This window comes from Gorilla gorilla, chromosome 10, assembly GCF_029281585.2.
Source record: "Gorilla gorilla gorilla isolate KB3781 chromosome 10, NHGRI_mGorGor1-v2.1_pri, whole genome shotgun sequence".
NCBI lineage: Eukaryota > Metazoa > Chordata > Mammalia > Primates > Hominidae > Gorilla > Gorilla gorilla.
Window position 1 is genome coordinate 25,032,057 of NC_073234.2, and position 12,445 is coordinate 25,044,501.

A 12,445-nucleotide genomic window follows, 5' to 3' on the forward strand; every position below is an offset into this window, starting at 1 on the left:
TGTTATTTGCTTCAGAGAAGCTCTCTTACTTTTACCACCATCCGGAACACCACAACCATCTTTGCAAAATCAGCAAGAATTTACCACTTCCTTTTTTTCTGAAGACACAGCTTGTATTTTACCTTTGTCGTTGCTAGGTTTCTATTATGCATTTGTATTTTATATTTAACATTTTGGTATAACCCTCCCAACAAATAATGTGGAGCGTAACATAGTAGATGTTTTCTGAACAGTAACTGAATGACTGAATTGGAGTCTCACATGACTCTCATAATGAGGAGATCATGTTACTTTATACTCTGAGAATTTGACTTCCAGCAGCTGCTTTATCCCCCGTCCCTAACCTTTGTATTTGTATTTGATAACACGAAAATGATGGGAGAACTGTGCTATTCTAAAAATAAACACAATTCTTAGATTACAAAAGTGAGCTTTAACAATATGTATCCCCATCTTAGTGAATGGACTTCAGGCTTATGCTTATAGCTGCACTGATAGCTGACATGCTGATTGATGACAGTTTATAAAAGTATCTTTCGGTAGAGACTTTTGTGGTAAATATTTCCTGTGCAACTGACCTAATTTTGTTTGCAGTGGAAATTTCTGAACTTTGAACATCAAAAACTTTCATACAATATCTTTTTTCATCACAATTTTGACAATGTTCTGAATACTAGTATAATGTATTATTGAACAGGTTATAGAAAGTACATTTATTATTGGAAAGAGTTTATATTTCAAGTCTTGATCAGTAGGTTCAGTTGGTATTTTAAAATCATATATTTTGCTGTATGATTTTCTTGCATTAGTAATGGTAAATTCAGTTATAATGCCCAACCACACACACACAAAATTATCTTTTGAGGACAAATATAACCATTCGCCTAGATTAAATGTGGAAAATTTGTTAGGAGGTGTTATGGGCTGAATTGTGTTCCTACTCTTGTCCCCAGAATTCATATATTGACATCTTAGCCCTTAGAAGATGGAGTCCTTAAAGAGGTAAATAAGTTAAAGGTGAGCCCTAATCAAATATGACTGGACTCCTCATAAGAAGAGATTAAGACATAGGTACATACAGAGGTAAGACCAGGTGAAGACAAAGAGAGAAGATGACCATCTGCAAGCCAAGCAGAGAGGCCTTAAAAGAAATCAACTCCTGGCTCGTGCCTGTAATCCCAGCACTTTGGGAGGCCGAGGTGGGTGGATCATGACTTTGGGAGTTCAAGACCAGCCTGGCCAATATGGTGAAACCCTGTCTCTACTAAAAATACAAAAATTAGCCGGGCGTGGTGGCACATGCTTGTATAGTCCCAGCTACTCGGGATGCTGAGGCAGAGTCACTTGAACCTGTGAGGCGGAGGTTGCTGTGAGCCGAGATTGTGCCACTGCACTCCAGCATGGGTGACAGAGAGAGACTCCATCAAAACAAAAAAGAAAGAAAAGAAATTAACCAACACCCTGATCTCAGATTTCTAGACTCTAGAACTCTGAAAAAAAATTATTTTTTATTTAATTATTTTTATTTAAGCCACCCAGTCTGTGGCATTTCGTTATGGAAGCCCTAGAAAACAAATATAGGAGGTTTTCCAGAGCTACACTCCAGTACAAATAGGAAGCATAGGATAAGCACAATAAATACACCACATATCCATTCTTCCTTCAATATACATTTGTGTCGTTCTCTGGCATTACAAAAACAGTCACAGTTCAAGGGAAAATTTTCATTTCCTAGCAAAAATAGACATACATTTATATTACCACATTGCAAATACATTATAAATGTATTTATATGTAAAATCTATAGGAACACAGAAGAAAGAAAGAAGAACTGAGACTTAAATGAAGCTTAACTGGTACATCTGGACTCTGATGAGTGAGAAGTCCAAGCAAATAGAAAAGCCACAGCCAAACGGTGAGTCCCTTCCATGGTTAGAACACATCTGTCTTAACTCAGAAATCACGCCTAATCCTGTTAATAGCTTACATTTTTCTTAGGCGGCAATAAGCACTTTTTAACTGTTTAAATTTAGCAGGAAACATTTTGTTTATAATTCTGAATTTGAATGGGCTAATTACGGTGCACACAGGCGGTAAATAACAGATGAGGCAGAAGATAAATGGAGTGATAGTGCCACACAGTCTTTAATCCTTAGAGGCTTTCACTCACTCTCCCATCTTCATTGTCTTACTGCACTCTTCCGATATGATTGACCATCTTCCAATTCTGTGGATGGAGAGAGAGAGGATATTTCATTGAAAACACTGTCCTTACATTCTCAGTCTTCTCAGAGAATATGCTTCTCTTCTTTTATTTGTCATCACTGAACACTAGGGCTCCCCCAATGACACAACTTTTCTTGTGTATTTTTTTACTATGGTTAAAAAAAACACACAACATAAAATGTGCCAGCATAATCGTTTCTAAATGTAGAGTTCACTAATGTTAAGTTATTGACATTGTTATAAAACAGATCTTCAGAACTTTTTTCATCTTACAAAACTGAATCAGTGTACCCTTTAAACAATAACCCCTCATGCCTTGCTCCTCTCAGCTCCTGGAAATCACCGCTTTACTTTTTTTCCTCTATGAATTTGACTTCCCTAGGTACTTCATGTAAGTGGAATCATACATTATCTGTGTTTTTTTTTTTTTTTTTTGAGACAGTCTTGCTCTGTCGCCCAGGCTGGAGTGCAGTGGTACAATCTAGGCTCACTGCAACCTCTGCCTCTTGGGTTCAAGCGATTCTCCTGCCTCAGCCTCCCAAGTAGCTGGGATTACAGGCGCCACCACTACACCCAGCTAATTTTTGTAATTTTAGTAGAGACAGGGTTTCACCATGTTAGTCAGGCTGGTCTCGAACTCCTGACCTCAGGTGATCTGCCCACCTCGGCTTCCCAAAGTGCTGGGATTACAGGTGTGAGCCACAGCACCCGGCCCATTATTTGTCTTTTTTATAACTGGCTTATTTCACTTGGCATAATGTTCTCAAGGTTCATCCATGTTGCAACATGCTTCAGAATTTCCTTCCTTTTTAAGGCTGAATAATATTCCACTGTATGAATATACCACATCTTAGTCCCTCACCTGCTAGTGGACACTTGACATGCTTCTACTTTCTGGCTTCTGTAACTAGTACTGCTGCGAACATGGGTGTAAAAATATCTCCTTGAGACTGGTTTAGTCCATTTGTGCTGGTATAACAAAATACCAAGACTGGGTAATTTATAAAGAATAGAAATTTAATTTTTACAGTTCTGGAGGCTAGAAAGTCCACGATCAATGTGCTGGCACTTGCTGTCTGGCAAGGACATTCCTGCTGCATCCTCACATGGTGGAGGGGGTGAAAAATGCAAAAAGCATGAATGCTGAGTCTTCACATGGCAAAAGGCAGAAGAGCAAAAGGGCCTAAAGCTAGTTCCCTCCATCCCTTATAAAAGGCACTAATCCATTTATGAGGCTGGAACCCTCATGACTCAAACACTTCCCCAAAGGCCTCACCTCTTAATACCACCACAATGCAGATAGTTTCAACATGAATTTGGAGGGGGCACATTCAAACCGTAGCAGAGACTCTTTCTTTCTTCCTTTCTTTCTCTCTCTCCTGTCTCTCTCTTTCTTTCTCTTTCTTTTTTTCTTTCTTTCTTTCTTTTTCTTTCTCTCTCTCTTTCTCTCTCTCTTTCTTTCCTTCTTTCTTTCTTTCTCTTTCTTTCTTTCTTTCCTTCCTTTCTTTCTTTTTCTTTCTTTCTCTCTCTTTCTTTCCTTCTTTCTTTCTCTTTCTTTCTCTTTCTTTCTTTCTCTCTTTCTCTCTGTCTTTCTTTCCTTCTTTCTTTCTTTCTCTTTCTTTCCTTCTTTCTTTCTTTCTCTCTTTCTTTCTTTCTCTCTTTCTTTTCTTTTCTTTCCTTCCTTCTTTCTTTTAATATACCTAGAAGGGGGATTACTGGGTCATATGGTAATTCTATTTTTAGTGTTCTGAGGAATCATCACACTATTTTTCATAGTGGTGGCAGCACTTTACAATCCCACCAACAATGCATAAGGTTTCCAATTTCTCCGCATCCTTACCAACACTTATTTTCTGTTTTATTTCATTTTGTTTAACAGTAGCCATCCTAATAGGTTTGAAGTGATACCTCATCTTGTTTTTAATTCTAACATCCCTTCTATGCCTGGTTCTGATGCTTGCTCTGTCCTTTCATTGATTTTTTGCCTTTTAAAATGGCTTTTTTTTCCCCCTTGATAGCCTGATAATATACTAAGAAAAAAGGAACCGCTGCAATTTGATCTTTAGTATTGCGGTGAGGTGTGGGGAGAGGGAAGTAAGACCAGATCTCAGATTTGTAGTGAGGCCTCTGGACTGCGAGCTTCACAAATGTTTCTATTTTCTTTTCCATCCCACTTAGGCGTGAAAGGATGGCTAGAGTGGTCTGAAGTTGGATATTTCTCTTCTCCCATGTGGAAGGCTAGAGCTGACTAGAGTTGTATAACGCTTCTTCTAGGTCAGTTAGACTCTTAATAATGCCCCAGCAATGTAGGTCCTGGTTTACTATTGTCTCCTGAGGGCAGAACCTTTTTAAGAAGAACACAGTGTAAGAAAAAAAAAAAAAAATGAAGAAGGAGAAGAAAGAAGAAAGAAGAAGAACACAGTGCTCTGGCATATTTTAAAATTATTCCTTTCTCCCCCCTACTGGAAGCATGAGAGGGTTTTTCTCTAATATTTTCTGTGAGAACCTGATCAAGTTCCCAGAGGTAAATCTCACAAAATTGTGGGATCCTCATATGACTGGGTCCCCCTGGAGTTTTTAACTCTCAAAGTTGCCTGCACTGTGCCTCCAGCACCTCATCCATTATAGTCCGTGTTTTCCTCTCCCAGCTCTTGCTCTCATGATAGTTTCTCTTCCTGTATTTTCCCGTCTGCCTCTTCAAACCTGAGTGCAGCCATTTGCTGTTTCTTCAGTGCTGTTACATATCCTAGAAGAGTTGTTGATTTGTCAGTCTGTTCAACTTTTCCTCGTATTTAATCTGAAGTGGCAACTTCCAAGCACCTTATAGGCAGAACCGGAAACTGGAAGTTTTTTTCTCATTGTGGTTTTGACTTACATTTTCCTGATGATTAGTGAAGTTGAGCAACTTTTTATATTCCTGTTGGCCACTTACATGTTATCTTTGAAGAAACATCTATTCAATTTCTTTGCCCATTTTTTAATCAGGCAATTTGATTTTTGCTTATGAGACATAAGAGTTCTTTGTATATTCTGGATATTAATCTCTTATCAAATTTTAGAAAGGAAAATCTTTTCTTCTATTCCACACATTGCCTTTTCGCTCTGTTTTCTTGGACGGAGTCTCACCCTGTCATCCAGGTTGGAGTGTAATGGCGCCATCTTGGCTCACTGCAACCTCTGCTTCCCGGATTCAAGCGATTCTCCTGCCTCAGCATCCCAAGTAGCTGGGATTACAAGCACATGCCACCACACCTGGCTAATTTTTTGTATCTTTAGTAGAGGCAGGGTTTCACCATGTTGGCCAGGCTGGTCTCCAACTCCTGACTTCAGGTGATCTGCCCACCTTGGCCTCCCAAAGTGCTGGGATTACAGGCCTGAGCCACTGCACCTGGCCTCTTTTCACTCTGTTGATTGTGTCCTTTGTTGCACAAAAGTTTTTAAGATTCATATAGTCTCATTTATCTATTTTTGCTTTCATTACCTGTGTTTTTAGTGTCATATCCAATAAATCATTGTCAAGTCCAGTGTCATGAAGCTTTCCCTATATGTTTTCTTATAGGAATTTTATAAATTTAGGTTTTATGTTTAAGTCATTAATATATTTTGAGTTAATGGTGTAAAATAAAGGCCCAACTTCATTCTTTTGCATGTAGATATCCAGTTTTTTCAATATCAGTTGTTGAAGAGACTGTTTTTCCCCACTGAGTGGTCTTGGCGTCCTTGTCAAAGATCATTTGACCACATGCATGAAAATTTAATTTATAGGCTGTGTATTCTATTCAACTGGTCTATTTGTTTTTGTGCTAGTACCACACTACTTTGATTATCATAGATTTGTAATATGTTTTGAAATCAGGAAATGTAAGTCTTCCAACTTTGTTCTTTTTCAAAATTGTTTTGACTATTCGGAGTCCTTTGATATACCAAATGAATTTCAGGATACATTTTTCTATTTCTCCAAAAGATCCCATAAGGATTTTGATAAGGATTGCATTGACTCTGTAGGTCACTTCGGACATTATGAACAATGTAACAATATTAAGTTATCTAATCCATGAACACAGGATATCTTTCATTTATTAGTGTCTGCTTTAATTTCATTCAGCAACGTTTTATGGTTTGCAGTGTACAAGCTTCTCATCTCCTTGGTTAGGTTTATTCCTAAGCTTTTTATTGTTTTGAGTGAAATTGTAAATGGATTTGTTTTCTTAATTTCCTTTTTGGATTGTTCATTATTCATGTATAGAAATGCAACTGATTTCTGTGTGTTGGTTTTGTATCTTGCAACTTTGCTTAATTCATTTATTAGTTCTAACAGATTTTTATTGTGTATGGAATCATTAGAGTTTTCTATGTATACAATTTTGTCCTCTGTAAACAGAGATTATTTACTTCTTCTTTTCCCATATGGATGCCTTTTATTTCTTTTTATTGCTTAATTGTTCTGGCTATAATTTTCAGTTCTATGTTGAATAGAAGTAGTAAGAGTGAGCATCTTTGCCTTGTTTCTGATATTAGAGAAAAAGCTTTTAGTCTTTTATCCTTGTGTATGATGTTATCTGTGGCCTCTTTATAAATGGTCTTAATTGTGTTCATGGACTGGCCTTCTCTTCCCATTTTATTAAGTGTTTTAACATGAAAGAGTATTTAATCTTGTCAAATGATATTTCTCCACTGATTGAGATAATCGTGATTTTTGTCCTTTATTCTGTTAATGTGTTATATTACACTGTTTTTTTCTTTTTTTCTTACTTTTTTTTTTTTTTAATGAGACAGGGTCTCACTCTGTCACCCAGGCTGGAGTGGAATGGCGCTATCTTGACTCACTACAGTCTTAATCTCCTGAGCTCAAGCAATCCTCTCACCTCAGGCTCCCGAGTAGCTGGGACTACAAGTATGTACCACCACGCCTGGCTAGTTTTCATATTTTTTTATAGAGATGGGGTTTTGCCATGTTGCCCAGGCTGGTCTTGAACTCTTGAGCTCAAGCAATCCACCCACCTCCGCCTCACAAAGTGCTGGGATCACAGGCATGAGCCATTGCACCCAGAGATTGATTTTCATATGCTAAACTCTCCTTGCATTCCTGGAGTAAATCCCATTTGGTTATCATATATGATTCTTTTAATATGCTATTTAATTTGGTTTGCTAGTATTTTGTTGAGGATTTTTGCATTCACATTCATCGGAGATATTGGTCTGTAGTTTTCTTTTCTTGCAGTGTCTTTGCCTCACTTTGGTATTAGGGCAATTTTGGCCTGATATAAGGAACTTAGAAGCATTCCCTCCTCTTGAATTCTATGAAAGAGTTTCAGGAAAACTGGTGTTAATTCTTTTGTAAATGTTTAGTAGAATTCTCCAGTGAAGCCATCTGGGATTTCTTTTTAGGGGGATTTTTGATTACTAATTCAATCTTCATACTATTTATTGATCTTTTCAGATTTTTTGTATCTACATGATTCAGTCTTGCTAGATTGTATGTTTCTAGGAATTTGTACATTTCTTTTAGGTTATTCAATTTGTTGGCATGCCATCGTTCACAGTATTCTCATGATCCTTTTTATTTCTGTGGTATCAATTGTAATATCTCTTTTTTCACTTCTGATTTTATTTATTTGCATCTTCTCTTTTTTTTAATCTAGCTAAGGGTTTATGAATTTTATTGGTTTTTGTCCATTATTTTTAGTTTTTATTTTGTTTATCGCTGCTCTAATCTTTATTATTTCCCTTCTGCTAAATTTGAGTTTAGTTTGTTCTTATTTTTTGGTTTCCTAAGGTGTAAAGTTAGATCATGAAAATTTCTTTATCATTGCTTTTGCTCCATCCCACAAGTTTTGGTATGTTGTGTTTTCACTCTCATTTGTCTCAGTGTATTTCCTAATTTCCATTGTGACTTGTTTTGTGACCCCACTGGTCATTTAAGAGTTGTTTAATTTCTAAATATTTGTAGATTTTTCAGTTTCTCTTGTGTTAGTGATTTCTAGTTCACTATATGGTGATTGGAAAAGATACTTTCTATGATTTAAATGTTTTTTGAATTTGTTAAGACATGTTTTGTGACCTAACATGTGATGTATCCTGGAGAATGTTCCATGTGCACTCAAAACGAATGCATACCCTGGTGCTGTTGGTTGGAATGTTCTGTATATATCTGTTGGGTCCGATTGGTTTATACTGTTGTTCAAGTTTTCTATTTCCTTATTAATCTTCTGTCTGGTTCTTCTGTCAACTATTAAATGTAACTTATTGAAGTATACTACAATTGTGTTTCTGTATTTTTCTCCCTTCAATTCTTTCAAAGCTTGATTTATATATTTAGGAGCTATTAGGTTTGGTGCATAAGTATTCATAATTGTAATATATTCATGGTGAATTGAATGTTTTTCATTATATGTTGTCCTTCTTTGTCTTCTATAAGTTTTTCATTTAAAGTCTATTTGTTTGCTATTAGTATAGCCACTCTTGCTCTATTTTGGTTATTATTTGCCCAGAATATGTTTTTTTCCATTTTTTCAGTTTTAGCCTATATATGTCCTGATATTAAGATTTACTTTGTAATTTTCTTAATTGCTTTTTGTTAAGAAATAAGACACTTCACAAATTTGCATGTCATCCTTGCTCAAGGGCCACACAAGTCTTCTCTGTCTTGTTCCGACTTTAGTTTATGTACTGCTGAAGCAAGCACTGTCAATTTTTTTTGCATGTCCTGTGAGTTTTTTATCCCTCACTTTCTCTGCCTTCCTTTGTATTACACTGATTTTTCGGAGTGACATACTTTGATTCTTTTTGCATTTTCTTTTTTCCTGTCTTCTATAGATATTTTCTTTGTGGTCACCATGGTAATTATGTAAAGCATCTTAAAGTTATAGTAGTCTATTTTAAACTGTTAACAACTTCAGTCATACACAAACACTGTACTACTTTGCAGCTTTGCCCCCCCGCAACACTTTATGTTATTGATGTCACAAGTTACATATTTATATACTGTATACCAGTTAACAAGCAATTGTACTTATTTGTTGTGCAATTTTATCGTTTAAAATCTATGCACCAAAATTAAGATAGTACATGTTACTCTATTTGCCAATGAATTTACCTTTGATTCTTCTTTTTGATCAAGTCTGCTATTGAACCCCTCTAATAAGCTTTTCAGTTCAGTTATTGTATTTTTCACTCCATAATTTCCATTTGGTTCTTTGTTATAGTGTTTTGTATATTTGTTAATAACCTCATCATGTTGATGCACCATTTTTCTTATTTCCTTTAGCTGCATACCTGTGCCCTTTTTGAGCTCATTGAGTGTATTTATGACAATTTAAAAAATTCTTTGTCAAGCAGCTCTTAGATCTGTGTTGCTTTAGTTTTAGGACAGGTTTTATTTTGGTCCTTTGATTGGGCCATGTTTCTCTGTTTCTTTGTATGCCTTGTGAGATATATATACTTTTTTTCTGGGTTTTGGGCCTTTGGAAAAACAACCACCTCTCTTAGCTTTACCAATCAACCCAGTTTGAGGTTCTGGGATCTTTGAAACCTTTTCTCATGTCTTACTTTTCTTGGTGTTGTCCTATAAAACTGCAACTCTAACATGCTGCTTGCCTTTGCCTTCAGTGCCTTCCACACTCTACTACCAGTCCTACCAGCACTGTGAGTCAGGGAAGACAGAAACCAGTTCCTCAGGCAGCCCTCAGACAAGCCAGAGCATTAGATGCATGGTCCACTTTTTTGTTTCCATCAGGAGAGAGAATCCGCTGTATGGGGTGGTTCCTCCCAGTTGCTTCACAGTATAATGCATAAAGGAGGGACATGAATGGGCGTGTCAAATGTCACAAATTTTTTCTATCCTTTTTCTGGGGGGGAATCCTTTCTTGGTTTTATAATGGGCTGGTGCTTCAGCTTCTCCAGTAGTCTCTAAAGTTGCCACAGCAATGGGCCTGTGGGGAAGAGAGTCCCATAATTTCCTATTCTGCTCTCTTGCTAATGTCATCCCTTCCTTTTTTCATTTTTAAGCCTAAAGTAGATTCTCTTAGCTCATGATTAACACTTGCTGACTTTTGTATCTTTACCTTCTTGCATGAAATTATCCTCTTAATCACTTCTTTTTGTGGCCACGTTCTGGGCTCTATTGTGGCTCTTCATTTTCAACAGTTACATTGTTTTTATTTTACTGTATTTTCCTGTCCACCCACCCCAGTGCCCACTGCTGACCTGGCAAAGTTCAATGTCAAAAATAGGTAATCTAGTCAAAAACTTGTCTTTATTGTTCCTTGAGCTGCTCAATTATTACCTCTACTATTACTACATTATAAATCTTAGGATCACATATACTCATTAATTCTTTGAATTTTTTAGCTTTCATATTATATTGTGTATGTATGTGTGTGGGTGTTTTGACAATTCTCTCTCTATATTTTCTCATGATAAGATATTCATAAATTCTGATATGCTTTGCTGTAAAGTGTAATTTGCATAATTAGATCATCAAATGGATTCACTAGCATAAATAGAAAAAAATTATAGGTCTGAATTTTCATGAGGGTTTTATGTATGTGTGTATATATATAGAGAGAGATAGAACATATATGTTTATAGGCACATTGTAATAATATATATTACATATGTATATACAATATATACACACATTAATAATTGTATAACAAGGATCTGTTGTGATAGAAGAAAATTGTGCAGGTGATTGGTTGTTGCTCTTCATACTCTGTAACAAGCAAAATGATCAATCAATATGTTTCATGCCATGTATGGACAAGTGAAGCCTCTTCTTTGGTTGATATTTCTAACTAGTTTATACTTTTGCACCTTATAGGCTTTTGCAAGCATCTGTTTGAAGAGAACGGCTTACCTCAATCAGTTGTTTTTGGTATGGCCATTGTAGGTTCCCAGTAGTCACAGTCATGCTTCAGAACTTGAAGTTATACTTGAGTGCACTAAACCACAATTTTAATCCCCTAATTACATCATCAGACTTCTAGTCACTCTATTGACCTTTCTAAGATATTCCAACACTTTTCATTTACTTGATGAATGTTTCTTTAAATGTGGTCCATGAACCACCTGAAATAATTTTTAGCACATTCTCCATTCTAGCTAACTGTACTTTGGGAAGAAAAAGGGGTTTATGTGGCAAGAATCTGCATTATTAACAAGTTTTCAAGTTATTCTCATATATACTGTAGTTTGAGATCTTTATATGCACTAAAGCCTTATATACTAAAGCTTGAGAATAATGCTATAAATACATTGAATTATTCAATGCAAATGACCCAGGAGACACTTCCATAATTGTGGCAGACTCTGTGTATCCTAAAAATTTAGATAAGATGTATGGCAGAACCAAATACCCTAGTACCAATAAAATGACTGTTAGTTATCAAATAGTCATATAGTTAATAACATTTTCACTGAATCACTAAAGAGTGGATTGTGAAACTCACACACACTTACATCTCACTTCATAATTATCGGTGATCTTTAAGAAATAAGTGTGTGCTCCCATGATAGACACATAATGAAAATGTTCTTCGATGGATAAACACTTCCTGTCTTCTGAGTTCAAAGCCAGAAGACTGTTTCCACTGTCAAGTAATTTGAGCACCTGGTATAATTCTGCTCCAATAATAGAAAGTGACTTTTAGGAAATCTCAGACTTTGCTGTTTTTTTAACCTGTAATGGGAGAATGTCAGTCTTAGAGACAAGTAAGCTCTTTTTTTTTTAATTTTATATGCTTATTTATTATACTTTAAGTTCTAGGGTACATGCACACAACATGCAGGTTTGTTACATATGTATACATGTGCCATGTTGGTGTGCTGCACCTGTTTACTCGTCATTTACATTAGGTATATCTCCTAACGCTATCCCTCCCCACTTCCCCCACCCCACAACAGGCCCTGGTGTATGATGTTCCCCACCCTGTGTCCAAGTGTTCTCATTGTTCAATTCCAACCTATGAGTGAGCACATGTGATGTTTGATTTTCTGTCCTTGCAATAGTTTGCTCAGAATGATGGTTTCCAGCTTCATCCATGTCCCTACAAAGGACATGAACTCATCCTTTTTTATGGCTGCATAGTATTCCAAGGTGAATATGTGCCACATTTTCTTAATCTGGTCTATCATTGATGGACATTTGGGTTGGTTCCAAGTCTTTGCTGTTGTGAATAGTGCCGCAATAAACATACGTGTGCCTGTGTCTTTATAGCAG

The 12,445-nt window shown here is 36.4% G+C and overlaps 1 long non-coding RNA gene and 1 other non-coding gene across 2 annotated transcripts in view; one reads left to right on the plus strand and one right to left on the minus strand.

Annotated features, from left to right (window-relative positions):
- Positions 1–12,445, plus strand: part of LOC109029068 (uncharacterized) — a 47,726-nt gene that overhangs the window by 29,210 nt on the left and 6,071 nt on the right. The window contains exon 5 of the long non-coding RNA XR_008670513.2: positions 1,808–1,915. This is a non-coding gene — a long non-coding RNA (uncharacterized lncRNA). The remainder of the gene's footprint in view (positions 1–1,807; positions 1,916–12,445) is intronic.
- LOC115930281 (U6 spliceosomal RNA) lies at positions 8,805–8,911 on the minus strand. Its single transcript, XR_004066932.1, has one exon. It is a non-coding gene; the product is annotated as a U6 spliceosomal RNA (small nuclear RNA).